The sequence below is a fragment of the Neofelis nebulosa genome, chromosome X, assembly GCF_028018385.1.
Source record: "Neofelis nebulosa isolate mNeoNeb1 chromosome X, mNeoNeb1.pri, whole genome shotgun sequence".
Taxonomy (NCBI): Eukaryota; Metazoa; Chordata; class Mammalia; order Carnivora; family Felidae; genus Neofelis; species Neofelis nebulosa.
The window spans coordinates 121,937,423-121,948,538 of record NC_080800.1 but is presented as its reverse complement, the minus strand read 5'-3'; positions in this window follow the sequence as shown (position 1 = coordinate 121,948,538).

Sequence of the window (11,116 nt, the reverse complement as noted above, 5' to 3'; positions counted from 1 at the left end):
GGCTCTGGGCTGATGGCTCGGAGCCTGGAGCCTGTTTCCGATTCTGTGTCTCCCTCTCTCTCTGCCCCTCCCCCGTTCATGCTCTGTCTCTCTCTGTCCCAAAAATAAATAAAAAATGTTGACAAAAAAAAAAAAAAATTTAAAAAAAAAAGAATATCTTCTGAAAAAAAAAAGGTTATAAAAAAGAAATAGGTTAACAGAATTGCTAAGAAGTAAATGCTAGAAAAGGTGCTATGTAATTAAAAGGGAAAAATACTAACTTTTCTGATTATCCTCTGGTAATAACTGAAATTAACTTATCAAAAGACAAAACATTTGACATGTACATATAGGATGGATATGAAAATCCCTATCAGAACAGGGCAAAATTTCAATTATGGAAATAGAAGGGATCAAGGAAGGTAAAGCTTCTCTGCTTTCTAAGATGTTAGGGAGTGGTAGGACTTGCTACGAAAGACAAAGTCATCGAGGTCTCAAGATATGAGCTTCCAACTATGAGATCCCATTATGGGGAAATCCATCTATCTAAGGAGAACTATAGCCAGGTGTGGTAAAAAGAGGATCTTTTGACTCGGGTGCAGTTTTAAAGTCTGGCTTTATAATCTTAGGCAAGGTGTTCATCCTCCCTGGGTCTCAGTATGCTCGTCTGTAAAGCAGGGATAATAATACTATTTACCCCAAAAGCTAATTGGTTGGCTAATTGTTGGGTGAATAAATGATGCAACATCTGTAAGGTGTCCAGTACATGGCAGGCACTCAATATATGATAGCTCTTGATAACACTTTATAGTATAACAACAATGCATTTAATGTTTATTTATTTTTGAGAGAGAGAGAAAGAGAGAGAGGCAGAAAGAGAGGGAGACACGGAATCTGAAGCAGGCTCCAGGCTCTGAGCTGTCAGCACTGAGCCCGACGCGGGGCTTAAACCCATGGACTGCGAGATCATGACCTGAGCCGAAGTTGGACGCTTAACGACTGAGCCACCCAGGCGCCCTTACAACAATGCTTTTAAAAGAGAGATGCATCAGAAACTGGCTGTGAACTACATTACCGAATGTGAACTACATTAAGTTAAGCAACAAACGTATATCCATGACAGTCAAGACCAGCAGTGGGCTTTATCCAGAGATAACTGCTAGACTTGGACTTGCCCTAAAGTAGAAAATGCCCATGCAGGGAGATTAGAAAGGATATTTATTATGGATGAATGAAGGAAAGTCCACTTGATCCTCAACAAATCTTGCCTTTTCTTCATGCTTTGGTGTGGTACAGTATATAATAGGAACGTGTGATCCCGTGGGGCACCTTGCAGTGCCCTGCGTGAGACCGGGCCCCTGCTCCTCTACAGCCGCACTGGCCTCGTTGCCGTTCCTCAAACATCCCAAGCCTGTTCCCACGTCAGGGCTTGTTCACCTGCTCTCCTCTCCACCTGACACCGTCTCCCCTAGGCTACCTGAATGATTTATACTCTCACTTCCTTCAGGTCTGTCCTCAAATGGTACTTCTTAGTGGTGTTTTCCCTGATCATCCCATTTAAAGTGACCCGCCAGCATGCCTTACCGCCCTTTCCTGTCTGTGCCATTTCCTCCACCGTACTGCACACCATCTAATATTCTAATGTCAGCTGCTCAAGGGCAGGGTTTTTTACCTCTGCTGTTCACTGCTCTGTCCTAAGTGCCCAGAACACTACCTGGCACATGGTAGGTACTTAAAAATATTTCTTGAAAGATTAAATGATTGATTGAATCAATCAATAAATGAATAGATGATTTATTCAATGCCAATGCAATTACATATCCAGGATCAACCACCAGAAAAGTTAGAATGAAGGAAGCAGGGAGGAGAAGTGAACGTGAAGCGAGGAGGGAGGCAGAGCCTCCCACAGAGCCCCTTCCTCTATGTGTTGACTGTGAACCCACTGATAAGGTCTACAACAGATCAGTGGAGATATAAAAAAGAACAGTTGATTACAGTTGCATGAGACCAAACCAAAAAGTCCAGTGCAGGTTCAAGGTCATTTTGGTTTAATCTCAAAGGATGCATGAGTGGGCTTGGCTGCCCAAGTCTCCCTTGCAACTCTCAGAGGCACGCTGTGAGTTCTATAGTGTTAGAAGTTCTATAGTGTTGGGAGATCATAGATGAAGTCAGGAGGGTTCCATCCTCATGATGGGATTAGTGCCAGACACCAGAGAGTTCGCTTTCCATGTCTGCATACACTTAGAGGAAAAGGTCATGTGAGCACAGAATGAGAAGTGGCCATGTGCTAGCCAGAGAGCCCTCACTAGAACCCAACTATGCTAGCATTCTGATATCAGACTTCCTGGCTCCGGAACTGAGAGAAAAAACATTTCTGTTGTTTAAGCCACCCAGTCTGTGGTATTTTGTTATGGCAGCCCAAGCTCAGACATTTAATACTCAACACCCAGGGACAAGTTACCCTATACAGAATACAGTAGTCAGGAAACCATATCATCTGGGTGTAATGTCGTGCATTTTTAAAACTTGAAATTCTTGCTTTGCTAAATTTGGTGGGCTCATCTCCACTCTTCTGCACCTGTACCTGTTTTCCATTTCAGTCCATATTGGGGCCTCCTTTGGCTAATCACGCCAGTCACAGCGAATTCAGCTGATGTGTTCCATCACATAGGCAGGAGCAGCAAAAGAAAGGCAGCATGGGTTTAAAATATCTAGACCAGGCTTAAGAAGCACAAAACAAACTTGGTGAAACAAAACCTAAAGCTATACACGTGAGACTTAAGTGGAAGAGTACCGGTGTGCAAGATGTACAGGCGGACGGAGGGCATGTCAGAATCCTTCCAAATTGTCTGTAGGAGAAGATGACGCAAAAGAAGTTGTACATGGGAATAGAGGCATCAGAAAAGGAAGGGACATCTGGAGGACTTGGGAGTCAGTCATTAGGAAATTGTAGGATTGATCAAGAACGTTCCGGCATCAGTTTCTTGTTCGTTGCATGACTCCCTGCAAAACGTGTTCTGGATCTACAGTCAGGAGGCAGCTTGCCACTAGAGAAGGGAATGCTGAGCATGCCCAAGAATTATTTCAGTGCCCCAAGGTTAAGAAGGCAGAATAAAGTAACTGGGGGCTAGCTCCAACCCACCAGACCATGCGGCAACACAGGCTCAGAACATGCTACACAAGAGCCTTTCGGCCAAGATTATGTGAGAAACAAATTAAGAACCAAGTCAATGGCTGGAAGGAGAATGTATAGGGTCCTATTCAAACAGAGCAAAGGGATGAGACTCAAGAGCAAAGAATTATAATCTGGGGGATGAAAGAATGATGGTCACCTGAATGGGTGATTCATATGCTAGAAATCATCTAGTGGGTGAAGCAAACGGAGAGTAGAGAGTAATGACTGAATAAGGAATTGCTAAATATAGCCAATGGGCTTATTAGTGAATTTACACATGGAAAACACCAAAGTATAAAGATGTGTAATATGCAGATACATTTTATAATAATAGCGGATAAAAATAATGATAATGCATACAAAACTGAGGGCGTTTCCAAAGATTGTGGCATATCTATTGAATAAATGAATAAATGTTTATTAGGTTATTCTATATAAGTGAGGGCTCCAACTAAAACAACAGAGGACTTGAAGTATCTTACATTTTATTTATTTTTTAAATGTTTATTTATTTTGAGAGAGAGAGCATGAGCAGGGGGAGGGGTAGAGAGGGAGAGGGAGAATCCCAAACAGGCTCTAGACTGTCAGCACAGAGCCCGATGGGGGGCTCGATCCCACAAACCTTGAGATCATGAACTGAGCTGAAATCAAGAGTCGGATATTTAACCAACTGAGCCACCCAGGCACCCCAAAGTTTATTCTTGGAGATACAGAAAGAGGGAGAGAGAGGGAGAGAGCATGGGGGAGGGGTAGAGAGAGAGGCGAAGAGAGAGAATCCCAAGCAGGCTCTGCCCAACGTGGGACTCAATCCCATGACAGCGAGATCACGACCTGAGCCGATATCAAGAGTCGGACGCTCAACCGACTGAGATACCCAGGTGCCTCTAAAGTGTCTTAAATTTTAAAATGTTAAAACAAAAAAAAAAAAACTTCTTCCCACGATATATTCTGTTATCTTCTACTCTAAAGACTATTTCCTTGATGAAACAGGCCTTAGCATTGATTATTGTCCGGTGCCCATAAAGAGTGAGGTTTGTGCAACTGCCCGCCCTTACACCAAATGACTGCATGTTACTGCACTATTAAACGTGCATTTGTGGGTTTAATAGCAACAGTGCCCATCTAGGAGTAGGAAGAGTTGGATTCCAGTCCTGACTTTTGTCACCTACTTCACCTACTATAGCGCAGCTTTGGCTAAATCATTTAACCTCTCACACTTCAGTGTCCTCATTTGTAAAACGGGCAGGACAATATCTGCCCAGTCTGTCTCCTAAGATCATCTGAGGAATAACAATTAAAAAGTAGCAAAAGAGAGAGAGACACACAAACCAAGAACCAGGCTCTTAATTCTAGAGAACAACCTGGGGGTTACCAGAGGGGAGTTGGGCAGGGGGATGGGGGAAACAGATGATGGGGATTAAGAGTACACTTATCATGATGAGCACCGGGTAATTTGTAGAACTGCTGAATCACTATATTGTACACTTGACACTAATATAACACTGTACGTTAACTACATTGGAATTGTTTAAAAAGCAGAAGTGCTTTATATTTACAAAACGCTGTTCTTGTCGCTAGTGCTACTGCTCCTTCCGGGTCATCTCTACTGCAGGGTTGCTCCAAGTGTGAGCTGGGGACCATGTGCATCTGGGTGGGACCATGCAGAAATTCACATTTCTACCACAGCCTAGGCTTGCTGCACTGGAGTCCTCACCAGTAAGCGTGACAGTTCTTGCCCCCTATGATCATGCTCTAAATGCTGAAGTAAAAGCAGGTAGAGAAGCACTGGAATGAACATTAATAGTCCCCTGAGATGGGAAGGATTTTTAGTTGATAATTTGGTTAAGTCAGCTGTATTACCCACATTTCGGGCTGTGGAACATGAAGCGGTACCTCTCTAACTTATATCGGATTTCCTAATTCTCTTTTTGAACAACTTGTTTTGTATTGCAAAAACAACCATAATCAAAGGATCTTTGACTTGTTTTGCCAGAGAATTTTAAGGTAACTGTAAGAAGAGTAAAAGTGGGGGCTAACACGTAAGAACATTCCTTTGTTAAATTGTACTGGTTCTATATATTTACTGTCTTACCAGATACAGGGTAGGAAATACCCCCCATGGTTTAAGCAATCTCTCTGACCAAACAGCGAGCCATCTATGATCCAAAGCTATTCAAAATTTGTTATGCTCGCTGACTTTATCAACTCTCCTATAAATTAAAAAAAAAAAAAAAACTTGGCTACATTAGGGTTGGAGTATATATTCTTTTTTTTTTTTTTAATTAGGCTCCATGCCCATTGTGGGGTTGAACTCAGGACCCTAGGATCAAGAGCCAGATGCTCTACTGACTGAGCAAGGCAGCCAGCCCTGGAATACGTATTCAAGCAGAATACATACTGACTGTTTCAATACAGAAGAATACAATCCCATATGCTATATTTGAATGTAAAAAAATCTCATCCTTGCTGCCAATGCTGCTGAAACAGATCAATGCCTAGATATTCATGAAATCTTGGCAAATTAGCAATAACAGACCATCTCTGCCCAATCAACTTTTAATCACACCTACGAAAGATCAAGTGATCTGCTTATCTTTTTAAGCCCTGGCTGGAGCATAAAACACCTTTTCTAATCCATCCAAACAGGGTTGTTCTCTGCCTCCTCTGAGCCACCACTGTAGTTAGGCCAATGGTCCTCAACCTGGGTCCCCAGAGAAGCCTCCAACACCCCAATGCCTATGATATACCTGCGGCCAACTAAATTAGAATCTATAGGGGTAGGAGCCAGGCATCAGCAATTTTTAACACTTTTATTGAGAGAGAATTCACATATCATACAACACACCCATTTAAAGTATACAATCAAATGGGTTTTAGTACATTTACAAGGCTGTGCAATCATCACCACTATCAAATTCTACAAGAGTTCTGTCACCCCAAAAAGATACTTCATACCCATTAGCAGTCACTCCCTGTTCCCTCTCACACTCCACCCCAATCCCCCAGCCTCTGACAACCATTCATTCTACCTTCTGTTTCTATGCATTTGCCTACTCCAGAGATTTCATCTAGAAGGCATCCTATCCGGTGCCTGTGAATCCGGCTTCTTTCAGGCCTCAGGGTTTTTTAAGTCCCCGTGGATGACTCTAATGAAGCCAGGAATGGGAAGTCAAGGACGATTTATATGAACTTGGAATATGGTACTGTACATCCATTTTTGTTTACATGTCTCTTTCCTTACTAGTCTATGAGCTCCTTGAAGGCAGGGACCATGTTGTATTTTTGTTTTACTCTAAACACCTACCTTGGTATATGGCTTGTGGTTTTAATTCAATAAATACTTTTTTAAAAGAACAAATATTACACCCCACCCTGCTATGAAGGCCCCTTTTAATGGAGTATGTATGAATGCCTTTATGTATGCATGCATTTATTACACATTCTATCCTTTGGGAAAGGACGAGTATTCGATTCTTACAGACTCCTGATACGTTCTTATCTAAGGCTGCCTATGTGCCAGGCACTTTTCTAGGAACTTTGGATATGGTTGTAGGAACAGAACAGAGACAAGTCATATCCTCAGGGGACTCTAAGTCTGGTTGGGGAGTCTGATCATAAACCAGTAAACCATTTAACAAGGTCATTTCAAATGGTAATAAGTGTGAAAAGACATTTGCACTGAGTAATGAGAGGGACCCGGGTAGTGGAGTGGGAGAAGAGGGCTGAGTTGGACATCTGGGCCAGGAGCATCCAGGCCCTCAGATTGATTTCATATGCAGGAACCAGCTCTAAATCAAGGCACTAGATGGAATGTACAAAGTGCAGAGGAAACTGGTAATCGCCAATTACAAATAATGAAGATAATTTTTAAAATAATGCTGTTTTCAACAACAGCACAATGTGGAGAAAGAACGTTGGCCTGAGGATCCGAGCCAGTTGTATTTGAGTGAGGCAGTGCCATAGGCAGAACTTGCATTCCCACGGAACCCAGGGAAAGTAACCATCCGAGTGACAAGGACTCTGCACAACTCCTGCATCAGTGTCCTAGAATCTTACTTGTGGCCCGCTGACACCACGGATGAAATAGCCTTCTCACTTTATCAGGAATTTTACACCATTGATGTTTCCCTCCTTTCCTTTATTTTCACCTCTCCCTGGTGGGCCAGCTCTCTCACTTCACGGGACTCCAGTCTCTCCCATTCTAATAAACTGCCAGGACACCACATGCCTCTTTCATATCACAGGGATTTTCAGCATGAGAAAAAAAAAAAAAAAACTACAGAAGTAAGATTAACAGAGTTCAGTAAATATCTTGTAGCCCTGAATCTGAATGTGAGGATACAAAGTTCTTATTCTCTGAACTCGAGAAAGGAAAAGATTGCCCGTCCCTTAGTCATAGTTCAAGCAGTGAACAGGAACCGCTGGAAATGGCTTTAATCTACTGATCCCAATGAAAACAGTGCCTAAGCTAGGAGGCGGAGTTGGTTCCATGAGTATTGTACTGGGTTTCCTCTATATTTTCCCATGAGTCAGTGGTGCCGAAAGCAGGTCCTTCCTAAGTCAGTCTCCAAGTGCCCCTGTGTAAAGGAGATCTTGATGTAATGCTGAACTCCCACACAGAACATGGAAGAAAATAAGTAATTATCACAAAGCTCTTTGTCTTCCCCACCTTTATTGAAATATAATTGACATGTAACATTAGGTAAGTGTAAAATGTACAATGTGATGATCTGGTACACAAACACACACGTATATATTGTGAAATGATTACTATAAGGTTAGTTAACATATCCATCACCTCACGCTTACCTTTTCTTAGTGAGAACTTTTTAAAGATCTCCTCCCTTAGCTTTCAAGTATACAATACAGCACTGTCAATTATAAGTCACCTTGCTGTACATTAGAGCCCTAGGACTTACTCATCTTATAACTGGAGGTTTATATCCTTTGGCTAACATTTGCCCATTTCCCCCATTCCCCCTCCCCGGCAACCACTAATCTACTCTCTGTTTCTATGAGTTTGGAGGCTTTGTCTTAGACTTCACATGTAAGTGAGATCCTACAGTGTTTGTCTTTCTCTGATTTATTTCACTTAGCCTAATGCCCTCAAGGTCCATCCATGTTGTCTCAAATGGCAGGATTTCCTTTTTATGGCTGAATAATATTCCATTGTGTTAATATACCACATTTTCTTTTTTTTAAGTTTATTGAGAAATAAATTGTGATTGACAAATATATATATTCATTTTTTAAAAAATTTTTTTAACGTTTATTTATTATTGAGAGAGAGAAAGAAAGAGAGACAGAGCATGAGCATGGGAGGGGCAGGGAGAGGGGGAGACACAGAATCTGAAACAGCCTCCAGGCTCTGAGCCGTCAGCACAGAGCCCAACCTGGGGCTCGAACTCACAAACTGTGAGATCATGACCTGGCATGAAGTCAAATGTTTAACCGACTGAGCCACCCAGGTGCCTGATAAACATAAATGTTCAAAGTTTACAGTGTGATGATTTCATATAAATATATTATATATCTCACGTTTTCTCTATCCATTCATCCATCCATGAACACTTAGGTTGTTTTCATGTCTTGGCTATCATAAATAATGCTGCAGTGAACAGCAGGGTGCAGGTATCTCTTCTATGTATCAATCATTTCTTTGAATAGATACCCAGAAACGGTACTGGTGGATCATGTGGTAGTTCTAGTTTTAATTTTTGGAAGAACCTCCATACTGTTTTCCATAGTGGCTGCACCAATTTACATCCCCACTACTAGTGTTCTAGGGCTCCCTTTTCTCCACACCCTCACTTGGTATCTCTTGCCTTTTTGATAAAAGCCATCTAACAGGTATGAGATAATATCTCATTGTGGTTTTGATTTGCATTTCCTTGATGATTAGGGATGTTGAACACTTCTTAATGTACCTGTTGGCCATTTGTATGTCTTCTTTGGAAATCTGTCTATTCAGGTCCTCTGCCGATTTTTCAATCAGATTGTTTTTTTTTTTTTTTATTGAGTTGTAATGGGTTCCTTATATATTTTGGATATGAACTCCTTATAAGATATATTATTTGCAAATATTTTCTCCAACCACATACATTGTTTTTTCATTTTGTTGATTGTTTCTTTTGCTGTGCAGAAGGTTTTGAGTTTGATGCAGTCCATTTATTTTTGTTTTTAATCCCTTGTACTTTTAGTATCACGTCCAAAAAGTCATTGTCAAGGAGCTTTTTTCCTATGTTTACTTCTATGAGTTTTAAAATTTTTTTAAATGTTTTTAAAAATTTTTTTTAAATTTTTAAATTTTTTAATGTTTATTCTTGATGAAGAGAGAGAGAGAGAGAGAGAGAGAGAGAGCGAGCATGAGTGGGGGAGGGGCAGAGAAAGAGAGGGAGACAAAGAATCTGAAGCAGGCTCCAGGCTCTGAGCTGTCAGCACAGAGCCCCATGCAGGGCTCAAACTCATGAATCATGAGATCATGACCTGAGCTGAAGTTGGTCACTTAACTGACTGAGCCACCCAGGCACTCCTCTTCTAGGAGTTTTATGGTTTCAGGTCTTATGTTGAAGTCTTCATACCATTTCATGTTAATTTTTGTGAGTGGTATAAGTTATGAGTCCAATTTCATTCTTTTGCATGTTTTTGCATGTTTTCCCAGCACTATTTATTGAGGAGATTATTTCTTCCCATTGACTATTCTTGGCTCCTCTGTCAAATATTGTTTTGACTGTATATGTGTGGGTTTATTTCTGGGCTCTCAGTACTGTTTCATTGGTCTATGTGTCTGTTTTCTCACAAAGTTCTTTGTACTTTAGGAGTTCAAGAAAACAAAGTCTCATATAAATGTCAAATAATTTGGTGTATTGAGCAACACCCCATGTTTTAAAGACTCCATGTTGGGGCGCCTGGGTGGCTCAGTCGGTTGAGCGTCCGACTTCAGCTCAGGTCACGATCTCACGGTTCGTGAGTTCGAGCCCCACGTCGGGCTCTGGGCTGATGGCTCAGAGCCCGGAGCCTGCTTCCGATCCTGTGTCTCCCTCTCTCTCTGCCCCTCCCCCGTTCATGCTCTGTCTCTCTCTGTCTCAAAAATAAATAAACATTAAAAAAAAAATTTAAAGACTCCATGTGCCACCATTTGTTCATGCTTTCAGTTTTCTATTGTGCTCAAGTTGTTCATCTATTCCCAGTTTGGGAAGGGGAAAGATGTACTGAAAAAAGGGGACAACACTTTGAAGAGAGAGAGAGAGAGAGTTTGATTTGTGATCATAGGACACAACAGACTGTCTTTTATGATAACAATTAGGATATTGACATTCACAGTAGGAGAATCATGTGGCTTCTAGAGATGAAGATTCAGTACACACCCCTGAAAAAAAATCAGTCGTTCTTTCAATCCTTCAAGGACATTTTGGAAAAATCCCAAGGTACATGGCATCCAAAATGTAATCATAATACTCAAAGGAAGAAAAATATTATGACAGAGTGAAGCTAAATATTAAATTGTTTTCATTTTACATAAATAGCAGGTTTGTTAATAACTATAATTTTCTTGCTAGCCTTTATATTAAGCTCAAGATCCCCTCCTAAAATTTGACGTCTCCTTTGTTATTTTAAAAAGCAAATATTTCTTACATTGGCAGGAATATAACCTCCTATAAAGGAATATATTCTACTCTAATATGTGTATACATTTTCCCTCTGTGGGTCCCAAATCTTAATTTATTAATATATCAAGTCATTAAAAACATGACTGGTTGGCTTAAATAATTAAGAAAATACAAGAGGGAACAATTTTGCTGTGGTAGAGAATGGGCTAGAAAATTCAATAAGTCATTTCCATTTCCAAGTCAATGATATATTTACAAGCAACATTATGAACATTTGTAGTAATACATAAACTATGACTAAATTAATTATGAATAGTTAAACATTTATTTATAATTGTTGTCAGCTCCACAT